Source organism: Chenopodium album, chromosome 3, assembly GCF_948465745.1.
Source record: "Chenopodium album chromosome 3, dcCheAlbu1.1, whole genome shotgun sequence".
NCBI classification, from domain to species: Eukaryota; Viridiplantae; Streptophyta; class Magnoliopsida; order Caryophyllales; family Amaranthaceae; genus Chenopodium; species Chenopodium album.
The window spans coordinates 30858867-30878255 of record NC_137836.1 but is presented as its reverse complement, the minus strand read 5'-3'; the positions used below and the strand labels follow the sequence as shown (position 1 = coordinate 30878255).

The 19389-nt window shown below is 40.9% G+C and overlaps 1 protein-coding gene and 1 non-coding gene across 2 annotated transcripts in view; one reads left to right on the top strand and one right to left on the bottom strand.

The window, feature by feature from the left end:
* LOC145624983 (plasma membrane ATPase 1-like) overlaps positions 1–19389 on the top strand; it is a 90949-nt gene that overhangs the window by 39281 nt on the left and 32279 nt on the right. The gene's annotated exons all lie outside the window — the stretch shown is intronic.
* Positions 6553–6658, bottom strand: LOC145626069 (small nucleolar RNA R71). The gene has a single exon (XR_014110939.1). It is a non-coding gene; the product is annotated as a small nucleolar RNA R71 (small nucleolar RNA).

Sequence of the window (19389 nt, the reverse complement as noted above, 5' to 3'; positions counted from 1 at the left end):
CACAAAGGCGATAAACTAGAGATCGTCACATGTGAAGGGAAGATGTTTGAAGAATCGAACGATGAATCTATTGTAGATTCTAGGGATGCTGAAAATCTAGGCCTTGTGGCCATTACTGAGTCTTTATTTTCTAGTTCTAAGGTCGAAGATCCCAAAAAGGATTCTTCCCTTGATGTACTCTCTTTTGATAATAATATGAGCTCTATTTTCAAGTATATGCCTTCTCTTGAATCTTTCGAATGCTATAACAATCAATCTAATGAAGATGATAACATTAATAAATTAGTTGAATTAATGAATGAACAAGAACAAAAGAACCCTATCGTTGAAGAAACTGAAATAGTTAATATAGGAACTAACGAAAATAGGAGAGAAGTCAAAATTGGTTGAACTCTAAATCCGGAAGAGCGATCGACCCTGATATTGACGCTCAAAGAATTAGAAGACGTGTTTGCTTGATCATACAGGGACAAGCCTGGAATAGATAGGGAAATCACCGAACATAACATTCCCTTGAAGCCTACTTCTAAACCAGTAAAACAAAAACTTCGACAAATGAAACCTGATGTCGCATTAAAAATAAAAGAAGAAGTACAAAAACAGTTGGACATCGGTTTTATTTGCGTATGTAATTACCCAGAATGGGTAGCGAACATTGTTACAGAACCTAAAAAGGATGGACGAGTTTGCATGTGTGTCGACTTTATGGATCTTAATAAAGCTAGCCCTAAGGACGAATTTCCTCTACCACATATTGATATATTGGTAGATGACACGGCTAAAAATGCGATGTTATCCTTTATGGATGGGTACGCAGGTTACAACCATATCTTAATGGAAAAAGAAGATGAAGAAAAGACATGCTTTATTACCCCTTAGGGTACGTATTTCTATACAGTCATGCAATTTGGTTTAAAAAATGCAGGAGCTACGTACCAAAGAACGGCTATGACTCTCTTGCATGATATAATGCATAAAGAAATGGAAGTGTATGTGGATGATATGATCGTAAAGTCCAAAGATAGAATGGGAAACATAAAAGCTTTACGCAAATTTTTTTACTCGCATAAAAAAATATAAAATGCGATTGAATCAACAAAAATGCGCATTCGGAGTCATTTCTGGTAAGTTACTCGGATACATAGTAAGCACACGTGGCATCGAGATCAATCCCTCTAAAATAAAGGCAATTGTTGACATTCCTCCCCCTAAAACAGAAAAAGAAATTAGGGGATTCCTTAGCAAACTACAATACATTAGTCGATTTATCAACAAATTGACTATGACTTGTGAGCCAATATTTAAAAAATTGAAAAAAGATGAGAAACATGAATGGGACGATCAATGCCAAAAGGCCTTTGAGAAAGTCAAAGATTATCTCAAAAGTCCACCAATTTTACCACCACCAGTACCCAAACTACCTCTTAGGCTATACATTATAGTTACAGGCACAACCACAGGGGCCATGTTAGAACAACAGGTAGAAAAATTCGAACGTGGAATATATTATATAAGTAAGATATACATCAAATACGAAACAAAATATAGCACCTTGGAAACGAAAAGCATAGCATTAGTGTGGGCAACCAAAAAGTTACGACATTATATGTTACCACACACTACTCATGTGATTTCTCAACAAAATGCGATAAAGTATTTGTTTGAACAACCACCCATACAAGGAAGGATATCTAAGTGGTTAGTGATGTTGGCTGAATTTGAGCTAAAATATATTCCTGAAAAAGCAATGAAAGGAAAAGTAATTTCCGACTTTCTGGCGCAACATCCAATTCAAATAAGTCGTGCAGAAACTACTTATCTTCCGGATGAAGAGATTCTCATGACACAAGATGACAAATGGGTAATGTACTTCGACGGTGCGTCCAATCAAAAAGGATGTGGCGTAGGAGTGTTACTCATAAGTCCAATGGGAGCACATACTCCAATCTCTATTAAATTAGACTTTGAGGTTACTAATAATGCCGCAGAATGTGAAGCGTGCATTATTGGACTAGAAGCAGCAGCTAGCATAGGTATGCAAAAATTAGAGGTATATGTAGACTCCATTTTGATTATAAATCATATATTAAAAAAATGAAAAATAAAGAACTCCACAATGATATTATACCAAGCACACCTAGAGCAACTCATCGAGCATTTTCAACATATTGATTTTAAAAATCTCCCAAGGGATGACAATCAATTTGCCAATGCGCTAGCAAAATTAGCCTCAATGATCAACATTCCTGAATGGGTAAGAGCGTGGTATGAAGATCTTTTATTCCTCGATAAACGACGATTAAGAGCTTTGCATAATGTACAATTCTACCAAAGGTGCATTGCGCGTTATTTCAATAAAAGAGTAAAACCTAGAAATATAAAAGAAGGTGACTTTTTACTAAAGGAGGTTAGGGGTCTATCAAACGATCCAAGAGGGAATTTCAAACCCAATTGGATCGGTCCCTACCTATAGGCGTCGTTCGAAGTGCGCCTACGTTAAAGCATGTGTGAATATGCTTGGCATTCATAGGAAGTGGGAATTGACATATATGATTAGGCACAAATAAAGTAGGGAGACGCCAACAAGTTTTTAAGGAACTTGAAAATCGTTCACGGATCATTTAAGGCAACCACGAATAAAGGGACAACAATAGGCAACAACGATTGACCCGTGAAGGTTACACCCCATTCACAATCCATGAGATTACTAACTCCATGTGGTTCGGAACCACGAAAGGAGGATCGGGGATGATGGTACGAAGTGAGTCATGGAGTCACATTCACCCGTATTGGCCTCTACTCGATTCTGTTTGCTTGCAACTATAAAATAATAAACGAGTTAGTAACTTCTAGGAAATAATAATAACACAATAATTAAATTAAATTCAATTAAATAGAATTAATTTGGGGACAAACCCTCAAACAGTTCTACCTTTCACGCCTTGGCTTAAGGACAGAACCACGAGTAAAGTATGGACTCCTTGGAGTGCTTGAAGAAGGAATTTTGAAAGAAGAAGGGTAGGCTAGTGTTTAGGCTAGAGCATAGAAGAGAGAAAAATAGAGAATTAATTGATGCCCCGTACATCAGAAATGAGGGGGTATTTATAGAAAAAATGTACTTAGGGAACACACGGAACCCTAAAAAGATAAAAACCCTAAAAAAATATACCGCGACACGACAAAATGTACCTTGACACGGGAAATCCCACCGTCAGACGGGAAACATTCCCGTGACACGGTGCACAGATGTGTGATGCGGGAAATATTTAGTGAACGGGGGAGAAAACGAGTTAAGGGTTTACGCGGAAAGGACACGGAAACCCCGTGTCACATCAGGTGTCCCGTGTCACGGGATTCTCACCGTTAGACGAGAGAGTTTATCGTGACACGGTAGAATACTGCCGTGACGCGAGAGTTTTTAGCCCGTTTTCCCGTCTAAATTCATTTTAAACCCTTATTTCATTCGGTATTTTAAGTACCGATTGATAATTTCGGGCCATTTCTGATTTATTATTATTTGGGCTAAAAAAAGAAAATAAGTAAATAAAATAAATAAAAGGTTTGGGCCAAAATAAATAATAAAACAATAAGATTAAAAAAGTTTGGGCTGAAATTAAAAAATATGCTTTTACTAAACACCAAGACTGATCCATGGACTATTCAAAAGTTAAATTTACTTATATACAATTTTTTAAGCACTCTCGAGATTAAATACTGAACCCGACCAATAGTGGCAGTGAAAGGTTGTTCATCATCGGGTTTGGTTTTGGGGAGACATTTTTAGGTGTATACAAAAGCCCCCACTTTGACTGAGTTTGTAGAAACGTTACTTTCGAAAACGATAGTCAAAGTAGCCGATAGGGACGGAGAAAGATTTAAGACGTTCTGCGATCCTAAATCACCCTGTATACGCCGATACCTGCAGAAAAATGTTAATTCCACAGATAAAAGAGTAAAAGGATAGAATACGCTTATCTGACACACGTGTATCGGTGACAAATGAGTTTAGTAGTTTCCTATGCTTGAAGGAATCCACCGGATGACGTTCGTTGAAACGCTTTCCATGCCTGAGGAAAGCCGACTAAGGAATTTGGTAGCATTCTAAGCCTGAAGAAACCTACCGGATGTAACTTTCCATGCCAGAGGAAAGTCAACGTATGAATTTGGTGTTATTCTATGCTTGAAGAATTCCACCGATAATACCTTCTATGCTTGAGGAAAGCCGACTTGGCGGTTTTCTATACTTGAAGAAAAATCCACCGATAACGCTTTCTATGCTTTAAGGAAAGCTGACTGATGAGTGGCATTTATGCCACTCTTTTATCCTTTTTCTCTAAGGATTCTCCCCTCATTTGCACTTGTTTGGCCCTTTTTCTAAGCATTTTTACTTAGTTTTGCTTCCTCTTTTCTTTCTCCTTTATCTTCCCTTTTCTTAGTCTTCTCGCTTTGTTCTTATTGTGATTTTCATGCTTATGCTTTGTAGGAACCATCGGGATTTTCAAGAGGAGGAAGCTAAGCTCAAGGGAAGCTGGAGGAAGCATGATTCAGAAGAGGTTCGGCCAAACCTCCTGAAGGTGTGGCCGAACCTGCTCAGTGGTTCGCCCGAACGTCGATGCAGGGACAAGATGAAATTTGGCAGTTTTGCAGGAGTGGCCGAACTACAGGAGTTCGACCAGACCAAGATCAGGGAGGTTCGACCAAACCTACCCATGGTTCGGCCGAACCTACCCTGTAGTCCGGCCGAACCTACGCTGTAGTCCGACCGAACCTTCCCATTGTTCGGTCGGACCTCTCCTTTTATCAGCTGGCTCTATACGGACTATATAAGTCCCATCTTAGAACGTTTTGAGAGATGAGATTAACTTAGTTTTAATTTTTCTACATTTTTAGCTTAATCTAGAGAGAGAAACACTATTAGTCTTCATTGGTAGAGAGAGAAAGTGTGGTTTTCTTCATTGATGAACTTGGATTTTGAAGAAGGAGTTTGTTCAATCCTTTGTAGACATTCATCTTCAATTAATGAGGAATCTCTTACTCTTTCTCTTTACCTTTGTTTTTTATTTTGCTTATTTGCTTTGATTTTTCTTCTTTGCTTATTAATCATGTTGATGCTTATTGATTTGATGATTGATATTGTTTTCAATATGATTTTGAGTAGTCACCTAGCCAAGGGTGTGGGGATGGTGTAGTTGCTAATTGTTCATGCTTATAATGTTGGGGTTATGTTAATGGTGATTAAAGTCTTTGCATGCTTGATATTCTTTGGTCTTTCTTGCAAGTTCACATTGTTAGTTGATAAAAAATGAGTCTTTACTAACAAGTAACGGAAGTTGACTTAGTTGAGATTCATTACTATCGATAATTCTTTGTTTGCACCTTCTAATATATGGTTCTAATGTGGAAACATAGAGGCTATGTTAGGAGAAACCAATTAACCCCGGAAGGCAGTTAGATTGGACCCCTTTACTTCGGTTTTCATGCATGTTTAGTTTACCATTGATAGGGTACTTTGTTATTGCATGATCAAGCGTCAAATTCACCTACCCATTTCCCTTGGTGCATAGCTATATTAATCTTAATCCATTTCGTTCTTAGTTTAACCTTTTAGTTATTCACACTTCTTGTTCCGAGATAGCTTAGACCCTAGGTAATGAATGCAGTGCTTAAGCATTTATCCCTGTGGTTCGACCCCTCTATTTACCCTATACACGTATTAGGTCAGTAGAGCGTTATAAATTCATTTGATTTAGGTGTAGTCGCTCAACGACACGATTATTGCCTTGTCAAATTGGCGCCGTTGCCGGGGAGACGGTTTCCATTGCTATTTTATTGCTTGTTTGAGACTATCTCATCTTTATTTGTTAGTGTTTTCTACTTTTGTTACTTGTCAGTGCTTACGTTCTTCTTAGATTTGTTGTATGAACAGAGGACGAACCCGCTCAAGATCTTTGATTCCCATCGATCCAGAGCTAGAGAGGTCTTTGTCCCTACTTCGAAGAGAATCAAGAGCAAGGAGTAGAAATTCCCACACTCCAACGAGAGGAGTAAGAGAATTAGAAGATACTCCACCCTCTTCACCCTCTAGTGAAGAATTAGATAGCCCTAAATCATCTTCGAGTTCAGAAATCAACCCTTTCTCAACCTATAAGTTTGAGAGTGAAGAAGGTTCTAAAATGGGAGAGAATACGCCTTTGAGTCGTCTTGGGGCCCCCGAAGCTTTTAGAGCGCAAGGTGGGATCCTAACTCCTACTACTCAAGCCAACAATTTCGAGTTCAAGCCTAATTTGATTGCCTTGATTGAGAGGAAACAATTCTCGGGTGGAAAGTTTAAGAGTCCTCATGAGCACCTCAAAGAGTTTGAGAAATATTGTGACACAATAAAGTCCAATGGAGTGACTTAAGAATATATTCGCCTCAAAATGTTTCCATTTTCGCTAATTGGTAGAGGTCTAGAATTGCTAGAGAAGGAGGTGCCCCCTAATTCTCTCACAACATAGGACCAAGTGACTACGGCTTTCTTGAGGAGGTTTTATAACCATAGGAAGACCGCCGAGGCTCGGTCTTTGATTCAAGGTTTTCGCCAAAAGAGTGGTGAGTCTCTAAGTGCGACATGGGAACGGTACAAAGAGCTTCAACGTCAATGCCCACACCATGGGATACCCAAGTATCAACTCATTCACACTTTCTATGGAGGTCTCACACCTCAAGGAAGAACAAGCCTAGACGCCGCGGCCGGTGGTACAATCATGAACAAAGGAGAGCATGAAGTGGAGTGTATTATAGAGGAGGCCGCAAAGCACTATGATGACTGGTACGAAGGAGAAAGGGATGCTACTTCTAGCAAGGGTGTTTATGCATTGGAGCAAGCCAACGCAATCAACAACCTTTCTACCCAAATCTCCAAAATGACCAAGCAAATGGATTAATTAATGAAAGAAAGGTCCAACCCTCATGGTAATACCTCCCCTTCAACCAAGGGAGGCAATGGTATGGATACTTCCTCCCCCTCTTCTTACAATACAATGCCCCAAGGATGCATGTTTTGTTCTAATTGTGAAACTTATGATCATGATACCTCTCATTGTGTATATGCTTGTGAAGTTCAACCCCCTTCCCATGAACGTGATTGTAATATGGAAAATGTCAATGCTATGAATTTTGCTCCTGGAATGGGAAATGTAGGAAACTTTAGGCCAAACTCCAATCAAATGGGGAATTGGAATCAAGGTGGAAACCGTGGTTGGAACCAAAGTGGTGGTTGTTATGATAACCAATACCATGGTGGGGGAGGCCCTTCCAATTTCAATGGAAGAGCCTACTCTAACCAAAGGGGGTATGGTAATCAAAACCAACAACCTAATTCCCGATACCATGACCATCAAAATAAAAATTTTTGTGACCAAGGTAACATGGGAAATAATCAACAAAGCAATGTTCCTAACCAAGGCACCGGAGGCAATAGGGGCCAATTTTTTTCTAATTATGCCCAAACTAATAGGCCTCCGGGTTTCCATCAACCCCAACTTCCTCCACCTCAACAACCTCTTCAACTTGAAGCCCCTCCAATAGATCCCGTGATGGCTAAATTAGATGCTCTTTTAAAAATGCGTGAGGAGGATCAAAAGAAATATGAAGAGGCCCAAAAACGAACCAATGCTCATATGAAAATGCTTAAGACCCAAATTGCTCAACTTGCATCTAATTCATCCCCTTCTTCTTCTTCTTCTTCTTCTTCTTCTTCTTCTTCTTCTTCTTCTTCTTCTTCTTCTTCTCACATCCCAAGTCAAGGAGTCAACCCAAAACCTTTGTATGCCGTGACAACTAGGAGTGGGAAGGTAGTAGGGAGTGACCCTTTAATTGAGGAAGAACCCCAAGAATAGGTGGAGTTAGAGAATGAGGGTGAAAAACCCAATGAGCCATTGAGTGTTGAAAAGGAAAAACATGTTGAGGTGCCTAAGGAAAAAGAAGCCACCCCCTTGCCCCTAAATCGCCATCCTAGAGAGGAGAAGTTACCCTTTCCACAACGATTTGTGAGAGCTAAACTTGATGCCCAATTTGGAAAGTTTTTGGATGTCATTAAGAATTTGCATATTTCCGTCCCTTTTGTTGATGCTATGAAGAAAATGCCCCACTATTCCAAATATTTGAAAGATCTTTTGAGTGGGAGAAGGGAGTGTGAGACGGTTAGTTTGACCGCCAATTGTAGTGCAATTCTTTCCAACAAACTACCTACCAAATTGAAAGATCCGGGTAACTTTTCCATCCCTTGTTCTATCAATGGCATTGAATTTGATAAAGCCTTGTGTGATTTAGGAGCAAGTGTGAGTCTTATGCCCTATTCCGTCTACCAAAAGCTTAGTGTAGGAACCCTCTCTCCCACTAACATTACTCTCCAACTAGCGGACCGTTCTGTTAAGTTCCCCATGGGCAAAGTTGAGGACATTCCCCTTAGGGTAGGAAAGTTTACATTCCCCGTGGATTTCTATGTGCTAGAGATGGATGAGGATGAGAGGATTCTATTGAGTTTGATTTGAATAATGTCATGCAACAACCCTCCTCAAGAGGTGAATGCTTTAGGGTAGATGTTCTTGATACCGTTCTTAATGAATTTTCTCGCTCCCACTTGCATGCTACTAATGATCCTCTTGAAAGTGTGTTGTTGAATGAATCAAAGATAGGTACTCACAAAGAAGACATACAATTCTATAAGGATTTTCTTGAGGAAAGCAAGAAGGAGTGCAAGGGCACGAGCATGGAAGAAGAGGCTCCTTACATTCATGACCTCTTTCAAGTTGAAGAAAGAGAAGAGAGCCCCAATGGTAAGGGAGCACCAAAGGTAGACTTGAAACCTCTACCTTTGGGCTTGAGGTATGCATTTCTTGGTCCCGATGAGTCTTTCCCTGTGATTGTAAATTCTAACCTAACGGATGAGCAAACCTCCCTCTTGATCAATGTTTTGAGAAAACACAAGAAAGCTTTGGGTTATACCATTGATGATATCAAAGGTATTAGTCCATCTTTATGTATGCACAAAATTGATCTGGAGGGAGATGCCAAACCCGTTAGGCAAAGGCAAAGAAAGCTTAACCCTTCCATGCAAGAGGTTGTGCGGAAGGAAGTGGCTAAGCTTCTTGATGCGGGAATTATTAACCTAATTGCCCATAGTGATTGGGTATCTCCCGTGCAAGTTGTGCCTAAGAAAGGGGGCATGACGGTAGTGAAAAATGATCATGATCAACTAGTACCCACTAGACTTGTTAGCGGTTGGCACATGTGTATTGACTATCGCCAACTTAACACAAGTACATGCGAAGATCATTTTCCACTACCGTTCATTGATCAAATTTTGGAAAGGCTTACAAAGCATTCCTTCTATTGTTTCCTTGATGACCCCAAGGATCAAGAGAAGACGACTTTCACATGCCCCTACGGTACTTATGCGTATCGTAGGATGCCTTTCGGGCTTTGTAATGCCCCTGCAACATTCCAACGTTGCATGATGTCCATTTTTAGTGATATGATTGAGGATGAGATAGAAGTCTTCATGGATGACTTCTCCGTTGGAGGAGCCACCTATGAAAATTGTCTATCTAATTTATCTCGTTGCTTAGAAAGGTGTGAGAGGGCTAACCTCGTGTTGAATTGGGAAAAGTGCCACTTTATGGTGGAAAGTGGGATTGTTCTTGGGCACAAAATTTCCCATGCCGGCATTGAGGTGGATAGAGCCAAGGTTGAGGTCATCGAAAAACTTCCTCCCCCCACCAACGTGAGGGAAGTGAGGTCTTTTCTTGGACATGCCGGGTTCTATCGGCGCTTTATTAAAGATTTTTCAATGATGGCTAAGCCTCTCACATCCCTATTGCAACAAGATAAGGAGTTTGTGTTTGATGATGCTTGTCATAAGTCCTTTTGTACGTTGAAAGAAGACCTTTGCACCGCTCCTATTGTCCAAGGTCCGGATCGGTCTCTTTCATTTGAGCTCATGTGCGATGCAAGCGACGAGGCCATTGGATCGGTTCTTGGACAACGAAAGGATGGGAAACTTCATGTCATACATTATTTGTCTAAAACTCTCAATGATGCCCAACGAAACTACACAACTACCGAGAAGGAGTTCCTAGCGATTATCCATTCATTCGAGAAGTTTAGAACCTACCTCATTGGTTCTAAGACAATTGTGTATACCGACCACTCGGCTCTCAAATATTTAATAGGGAAGAAGGAAGCTAAACTAAGGTTGTTTAGATGGGTTTTAGTCCTCCAAGAATTCGATTATGAGATAAGAGACAAGAAGGGAGCCGAGAATGTGGTGGCGGATCACCTCTCAAGGTTGGGCGGTGCAAGGTTTGAAGATGATGGCTTGCCAATAGAGGACGCTCTAAGAGATGATGTGCTTTATGTCCTTGAAGTGAAATCAGAGCCGTGGTATGCGGATATTGTGAATTACTTAGCTTGTAGTGCCATACCGCCGGATTTCACTTCGCAACAACGTCGAAAACTCAAGCACGAGGCCAAGAGATACATTTGGGATGATCCCATTTTATTGAAAAGAGGGGTCGATGGTTTGTTGAGGAGATGCGTCCCCAACGACGAGGTTCAAAGTGTTCTCCATATGTGCCACTCTTCTCCTTGTGGTGGGCATATGAGTGCTCAAAAGACCGCCTCAAAGGTCCTTCAATCTATGCTCTTTTGGCCTTCTCTATTCAAGGATGCTTGGATATTTGTCAAAACTTGTGATAGATGTCAACGGATGGGGAATATTTCTAGAAGGGATGAAATGCCGCAAAACCCCATCCTTGAGCTTGAAGTTTTTGATGTGTGGGCTATAGACTTCATGGGACCTTTCATTTCTTCAAATGGGAACAAGTATATTTTGGTCGCCGTTGACTATGTGTCTAAGTGGGCGGAGGCCGTGGCTTCTCCAACGAATGACTCTAAGGTGGTGGTCAATCTTTTCAAGAAAGTGATCTTCCCGAGATTTGGTGTTCCAAGAGCAATAATTAGTGATGGGGGATCTCATTTCAAGCACCACACCTTCGTTCGACTACTTGATAAGTATAGGGTGTCTCACAAGCGAGGGCTTGCTTACCACCCTCAAACGAGTGGTCAAGAGGAGGTCACCAATAGAGAGCTCAAGGTGATTTTGGAGAAGACGGTTTCTAGGACGAGGAAGGATTGGTCCTCCAAACTCATTGATTCACTATGGGCTTATAGGACCGCCTTCAAAACTCCAATAGGGACCACTCCTTACAAGCTTGTCTATGGGAAAAATTGTCATTTTCCCGTGGAGATGGAGCATCGAACGCATTGGGCAATCAAGCAAATCAACTTTGATCTCCATAGTGCGGGTGAGCAAAGGCTTCTAGAGCTACATGAGTTAGAGGAGTTGAGGATGAATGCCTACGATAGCGCAAGCATGTATAAGGCGCAGACTAAGGATTGGCACGATGCTCAAATTGTCAAGAAGGAATTCTTCAAAGGCCAAAAGTCCTCCTATTCAACTCCCGCTTGAAGCTTTTCCCGGTCAAACTTAGGTCAAGGTGGAGTGGGTCGTACATTGTCACGGAAGTGTTTCCATATGAAGCCTACGAAATCTCCCAAGATGGCCACTCTCCTTTCAAAGTCAACGGTCACCGTCTCAAGCCCTATTATGAAGGATTCCCAAGTGATGAACCGATTTCTGTGACACTTCTTGATGTGCATCGTCAATTTGACCCTCCTTGATCAACTCAAGGAACGTCGAGCTAACGACGTTAACCAAAAGCGCTTCCGGGAGGAAACCTGAGTTTCTAACCCTTTTCTACGTTTTCTTTTCATGTGGCTTCTATTTTTCCATCTACAACTTTGGATTGTTGGGATTTTTGAGTTTTGATTGTGCTTGGGTTTTTGATATGCTTTGCATCTAGCATGATTGTATGGTGTTTAGATGTGTGTTAAGGACTATTTTTACTTGCGTGATTCTTTATGGGAGTTTGGCCAAACCACTTTATGTTCGGCCACTGCAGCATTTTCAAGGATTTATGGCAACATTTTGCCAAGAACAAAAATTTTGCATTCTGGCAGCAGGTTCGACCGAACCTAATGATGGTTCGACCGAACTTATACTGTAGTGCGGCCGAACTTTCCTGGGTTCGGTCACTCCTCAATTTTTAGAAAATTTCAGCAACATTCTGCCAGAATTTGCAAACTTGATGTTTCAGCATAGGTTCGACCAAACCCCTGGGAGGTTCGACCGAACATGCTCTGTAGTTCGACCGAACTCTCTCCAGGTTCGGTCACTCCTCTATTTTTGCGATTTTGCTGGAACTTTTTGCCAGGATTTCAGAAAATTGAGTTTTGGCCATGGTTCGACCGAACCAAAGGGGAGTTCGACCGAACTTTCACTGTGGTTCGACCGAGCATACCCTTAGTTCGGCCGAACCTTTCTTCAGATTTGAAAAAAAAATTTACTGCTGCCATATTTTTATGCTGCTGAATTTTCGTGACCCTCACTACCATTTTCGTCACCCACACCTTTCTTCTCCTTCTCACTCTAAACCTCCATTACACCCCCCCTTAAGACCTCAAATCTCCATCAAAATCACTCCAATCTTCACCCTTTCTCACTTATTTTCCATCCTCTACTCAATTTCTACAATCTCCGCCAAAAATTCCTCACAAAAAAACCCATCTTTCCATTTTCCCCAATTTCAAGGGTTTAAGTGCTTTGGTGTTTTTGGGTTTTTACTTCCTTCCAATCAATTGTGGTATGTTTTTCCTAGCTTTTGCAAGTTTATTTCTTTAATTTCTTATAGTTTTACCATGTTTTACATATTTAAGTATGAATTGTGGTATTCTTGAAATTGTTAGTAATAACTTGTTTGATTCATGTGGTTCTTTGGATTGACTTGTTGCAATTGATTGGTTGTTGATAGTAGAACACGTTGTTATGACGATTATGCATGTTTAACTTGGTTTTATTTTGATCTCAATGTCTTTGCTTAAGATTGTTGATTTCATACTAGGGTGTTCATGTTACCATTTTATGATTGAGAAATGCATGAGTTGGATGTTGTTGGAGATTGTTATTCATTATTTTGGTTTGTTTTTTATGGTTTGATGAATGGATATCATGAAAATTAGGGGACATCATGCCAAATTTCGCCTAGACTTTGTTAGGACTAATATAGGAATGACATAGGAATTCTTATTCAAACCTTGGTTCAAATGTATTCATGCATGCCTTGAATTGTATACTCTCATGCATACACTTTTACCTTGGCTAGTTACTTGGCTTCTTATGTCATTTCTTATCAATTTGTTCTAATGATATGCTCTTGGTGAATTTGTAGAATCAAGATGTTCGGCAAGGGAAAAGAAAAGTCAAAGAGGAAGTGGGTGGGAGAATCTTCAGGACCACAATTCCCACCTCCTCCCGGCATCAATGATCATGGCATTATTGCTTCGGACGAGCAATTTTGGCCCATCTATGAGTCACCCGTCAAGCGTCCGATTCGGTCTACAAGATTCTTTTGCCCTCAAACTTTGAGGAAGCTGGGAATATTGGATGAGGTGACAAGGTTGGCTCAAAACTTTGGATGGGGTGACTTCATTCACCTCCACGCTCACACTTACGAGCGTGTGACTTTGGAATTCCTTGCCTCTCTTCGCAAGGAAGTTTTTGAGCCGGAAGATGTCGATGAGGATCCTCAACTCATGATTCACTTCAGAATGTTCAACGAGGATCACTCTCTAACGGAAAGTGATCTAAATGAGATCTCTTTTGGCACGCCACCGGCCTTGATAACCCTTCCAAAATGACCTCATCTCATCGCATTCCTTACAACGAGCAAGAGTGGTGGAGGAGTATCACAAACAAGGATAGGTTCCAAACCAATACCTCAAAGGTCAACAACATCATTCATATAGCCTTGAGGTATTTTGTACGGCTTCTCCAATATGCCGTGTTCTTCAGAGCCAACCTCGGCTCCATGGTAAAAGACGAGGTTGCTTACCTATTCTTGGCCGATAATCCTCAACGGCTCAAATTTCAATGCTCATCCACCTTCATCCAACGGCTCTTGGATACTAGGGATAACCGTCTCGGTGATGAGATATTTATGGGTGGCATGATTACTATCATTGCTCTTTCTTTGAAGAATGGAGCATACAAAGATCAAATTGAATTGCTCCCACCCGTGCACCAAACCCGAGAAGAGCTCACCGACGAGTTCCCTCCATATGCTCTTTCCATAAGCGCCCTCCGTCATAGCCGCTTCCTCAACTACACTACGGTGGACCACTACGCTCCTCTCAAATGGAAGATCCCTCAGCAAAACATCCCCAATGAGCTGAGGCGAACTAGAGCCTAGGGTGGAGTTCCTCAACCTCCACCGGTCCTCCATCAAAAGCAAATCATTCCCCCCCTTAGCGGGGGAGGTGTGGCATCTTCTTCTTCTTCAATTCCTCCTTTTGATTTCAATGCCCTTCGTAGTACTCTCGATGATATCCGTCGATACAATCAAGCTTCCATTGAGCAATGGGGGTACTACGCGAGGGAAAATTATGACAATCTTGTGCAAGCGGGCATTCAAGCGCCCTATGTGAGCTACCCTTACCACCCTCCTCAAGAGGGTCCGGTCAATCATTGGGGACCCTATGACCCTCAACACCCCACCCCCCCTTGCTACGCCTATTGGGAAGGTCCCATCGACCCTACCCAACGCGTTGGCACCCCCCCCCCCCATACGACCCCTATCGTCCGGGTGGGTGTAATCCGGCTTATGACCCGGCATCCACATCCACCCCTGCTTCTTTTGATGGTGGTTGGGGTGCCCAAGGGTGGCCCTATAAGCACTTTAACCAACCCTTCCACCCTTTCATGGACACTCCCGGGTTTGATCCCGATAACCCCCCTCAACCTAGGGGGCGAGGAGATGATAACCAGTGATGAGGGTTCTTTTCCCTCTCCCCCCCTTATCTTCTCGCTTGTAACTTTTGCTCGGGACGAGCAAAAGAATAGTGTGGGGGAGGATGTCCTTTTGGTTGGTTGAAGTGTACATAGGAAGGTAGAGTGGTAGGGTAGTTGCTTGCACATAAGGAGGATAGTGAGGATAGTGGCCTTGTGGTATTGATGTGGCGTTGTGACGGTGGTGATGATGCTGGTGATGTTGTGATGGTGATGTGATGAGATGGTGATGTTGTGATGATATTGATGTGTTGTTGTGATGATGATGATGATGTTTTATTATTATTTTTGCTATTTTCTGATGATTTTCTTTGATGATTCCTGAGTTTTTGTAGGTGGAGATGCTCCCGAGAAAAAAATCCAAATTTCCCGAAAATCAAAATCCCCTTAATCCGAACTTTGTAGATAGCTTTTTATTTATTTTTTCTTCTTTTTGTTTATTTCTTTAGTCTTTTTCTTTGTTTTCTAACCTTTTCTTGTTTTGTTGTAGTTTATTTTGTTTGGCTTATCTTTATTGAAGCTTGAAGCGGAGATGTAGGACGTTAAGGAGCAACACTAGCTCCCTTGGTGAGATTGGATATATTACCTTGTCTTATATTTTCAAGCGGCATTCGGTGAGACCTTTCCTCTCTTTCTTTTCTTTTTCTTTGAGTGCTTAGTTTAGGTGTAGTTTAGGAAGAGTTGAATGGTTCAAGGTTGATTGATTTTGGTTCCAAGGAACCTGGGATCGTTGATGTTGATATCAACGATCACTTGTATGTCGATTGGGATTTATTTGATTTACATGCCTCGATTATGAACCTTTTAAATTTCTTCCTCCTTTGTGTGTGTTTTTTTCTTGTTCTCTTTTGTGTAACAAGCATGACTATGGCAAGTTGAAATATTTTTTATGTGGATTTGCTCATTCATTTGGATTCGAGAATTTGTGTGCCTTTTTTATGACATGACTTTGAATGCTTACCTTCCTAGTTGATGAGGGTTTACACGGTTTAAGAATGTTTAAGGTTGAATTAGACACGTTATAAGCTAAGGTAGCCCGGTTTAGAACTTTTGATGACGTTTAAACCCCCTAGTTCACGGGAAAGTGGTAAGATGGTGTTGCTCTCCGTAGTGAATAGGATTCCCTTGGTTGGTATTTGCTTATTTTTATCCCGTGTGAGCGTCATTTGTTCTAGCCTTCATCATTCTTGTGAGCGGCGCTTTGGATCCTTAACTATGCATGTCTTAATTTTTGTGTTGATATTTAGCTCCCGAGATCGTGACCAAACAACTTTAAAGGAGGAAGAGGGCATTTCTTCTCATTTTTCTTTGTTTTCTTTGTGTTTTGTTACAAATTTGGTTTTCATTTTTACATCCACCCACTTGCTAACCAATTTGGGCCTCATTCTCCTTTCTTGATCTAGCCATATTACAAACCTATCGGCCTATGTTCTACCAACCCTTGTAGTTAGTGAAGCATTAGCTTTTGAGGTTCGAATTCGAGAGTGTTGGTTTTAGGGCAAGAAAGTTGTGAATATTGGTTCAAGTGAGATTTTGAAAGTTGTTCATGAAAGAAAATATTTGCAAAAATTTTTTGAGGAAGGATGCAACGTAAGAAGACAAAAAGAAAAAAAAAGAAAAAAAAAAAGAGAAGAGAAAAAAAAAAGAATAAAAAAAGAAGAAGAAAGAAGAGTTGAAAAAAAAAGAAAAGAAAGAGAAAATGATGAGAGAAATGAAGTAATGTTGTGAAATTTTGTTTTGAAGGTTGTAATTTGAATTTAGGTTCAATTCTTAGGTTGTTCTTGAGAGATGGCCACTCTTTTGCTTCACTTAGGATTTTCCACCAAAATTTACAAATTAATTCCCAACCTTAACCCCTAGCCATGACATTACAACCCGAGTTAAGACCCTTGGACTTGGAGGAGTGCGGTCAAAGAACGGTGGAGGGAGATAGATTTCAACCCTATGGAAAGAGTGTGCATAGTTGAGATGTCGGGATAACCTTATGAATCCACATAAAATTTCTTTTTCCGGTTCCCTCGAGGAATCATGAGGATCTAAATTGGGGATGATTTGAAGCTAGTGGAGAGAACGCGGACCATCTTGGTTGGAGCTAGGGCAGAGGATGAAATCATTAGTTCTCTACGCTTAGCTTAGGTTTGTCTCCTTCAACCATGAGCATCTTAGAACGTGTTCCCCCTCTTTGAGTTGAGAAAAGTAAGCATTCTTTGATTCATGTCCCTATATTAGAGTCCATTTGGAGCATTTCCCATCGTGAAGCTTGATTGATTTTCTTAGCCCTTGTCATATTATGCTTGTTGTGTGTGTTGTCTTTTTGTTTTAGTATTCCTTGCTTGAGGACAAGCAAAAGGCAAGTGTGGGGGATTTTGATGAGTGGCATTTATGGCACTCTTTTATCCTTTTTCTCTAAGGATTCTCCCCTCATTTGCACTTGTTTGGCCCTTTTTCTAAGCATTTTTACTTAGTTTTGCTTCTTCTTTTCTTTCTCCTTTATCTTCCCTTTTCTTAGTCTTCTCGCTTTGTTCTTATTGTGATTTTCATGCTTATGCTTTGTAGGAACCATCCGGATTTTCAAGAGGAGGAAGCTAAGCTCAAGGGAAGCTGGAGGAAGCATGATTCAGAAGAGGTTCGGCCGAACCTCCTGAAGGTGTGGCCGAACCTGCTCAGTGGTTCGGCCGAACGTCGAGGCAGGGACAAGATGAAATTTGGCAGTTTTGCAGGAGTGGCCGAACCACAGGAGTTCGACCAGACCAGGATCAGGGAGGTTCGACCGAACCTACCCATGGTTCGGCCGAACCTACCCTGTAGTCCGGCCGAACCTACCCTGTAGTCCGGCCGAACCTACCCTATAGTCCAGCCGAACCTACCCTGTAGTCCGGCCGAACCTACCCATTGTTCAGTCGGACCTCTCCTTTTATCAGCTGGCTCTGTACGGACTATATAAGTCCCATCTTAGAACGTTTTGAGATATGAGATTAACTTAGTTTTAATTTTTCTACATTTTTAGCTTAATCTAGAGAGAGAAACACTATTAGTCTTCATTGGTAGAGAGAGAAAGTGTGGTTTTCTTCATTGATGAACTTGGATTTTGAAGAAAGAGTTTGTTCAATCCTTTGTAGACCTTCATCTTCAATTAATGAGCAATCTCTTACTCTTTCTCTTTACCTTTGTTTTTTATTTTGCTTATTTGCTTTGATTTTTCTTCTTTGCTTATTAATCATGTTGATGCTTATTGATTTGATGATTGATATTGTTTTCAATATGATTTGTGAGTAGTCACCTAGCCAAGGGTGTGGGGATGGTGTAGTTGCTATTTGTTCATGCTTATAATGTTGGGGTTATGTTAATGGTGATTAAAGTCTTTGCATGCTTGATATTCTTTGGTCTTTCTTGCAAGTGCACATTGTTAGTTGATCAAAGATGAGTCTTTACTAACAAGTAACGGAAGTTGACTTAGTTGAGATTCATTACTATCGGTAATTCTTTGTTTGCACCTTCTAATATATGGTTCTAATGTGGAAACATAGAGGCTACGTTAGGAGAAACCAATTAACCCCGGAAGGCGGTTATATTGGACCCCTTTACTTCGGTATTCATGCATGTTTAGTTTACCATTGATATGCTACTTTGTTATTGCATGATCAAGCGTCAACTTTACCTACCCATTTCCCTTGGTGCCTAGCTATATTAATCTTAATCCATTTCGTTCTTAGTTTAACCTTTTAGTTATTCACACTTCTTGTTCCGAGATAGCTTAGACCCTAGGTAATGAATGCAGTGCTTAAGCATTTCTCCCTGTGGTTCGACCCCTCTATTTACCCTATACACGTATTAGGTCGGTAGAGCGTTATAAATTCATTTGATTTAGGTGTAGTCGCTCAACGACACGATTATTTCCTTGTCACTGACTTGGAGATTTTCTATCCTTGAAGAAAAATCCACCGATAACGCTTTCCATACTTGAGGAAAGCCGACAACTAATGTAATAGCTGAAATTTGCAAGTGTATGATGGTTCGATTATCCCCGGACGTGGGCCGCAGATGATTCACACCTTTAAGTCGACAATCCAACCATATTAGGTGTTTAAAACGTCGACAAATTGACTTTGATGCTTGCTAGGGGCAAAATAGTAATTTTGATACCCTTTAAATGTCAGTTAAAATTTTCTGCGTAATTTTACTGAAAAAATTAACTGTCCAATTTGTGCGGAAAATCGTACAATTTTGGTCAAAATGCCAGGAATATTCGATGATAGCTTCAAGGAGTGTGCAGGACACTCGCGAGACCACCGTGTCACGAAGAACCAATCCCGCGACACGGTCGGTGTCCCCGTCACGCGGAGTAACATCCCGTGACACGGTAATTTTTGTGGCTGCAAATTCGTCAACTGGTGTTTTTGACCATTCTAATGCACGTGCGCCACGTCAATACTTTACTGTTA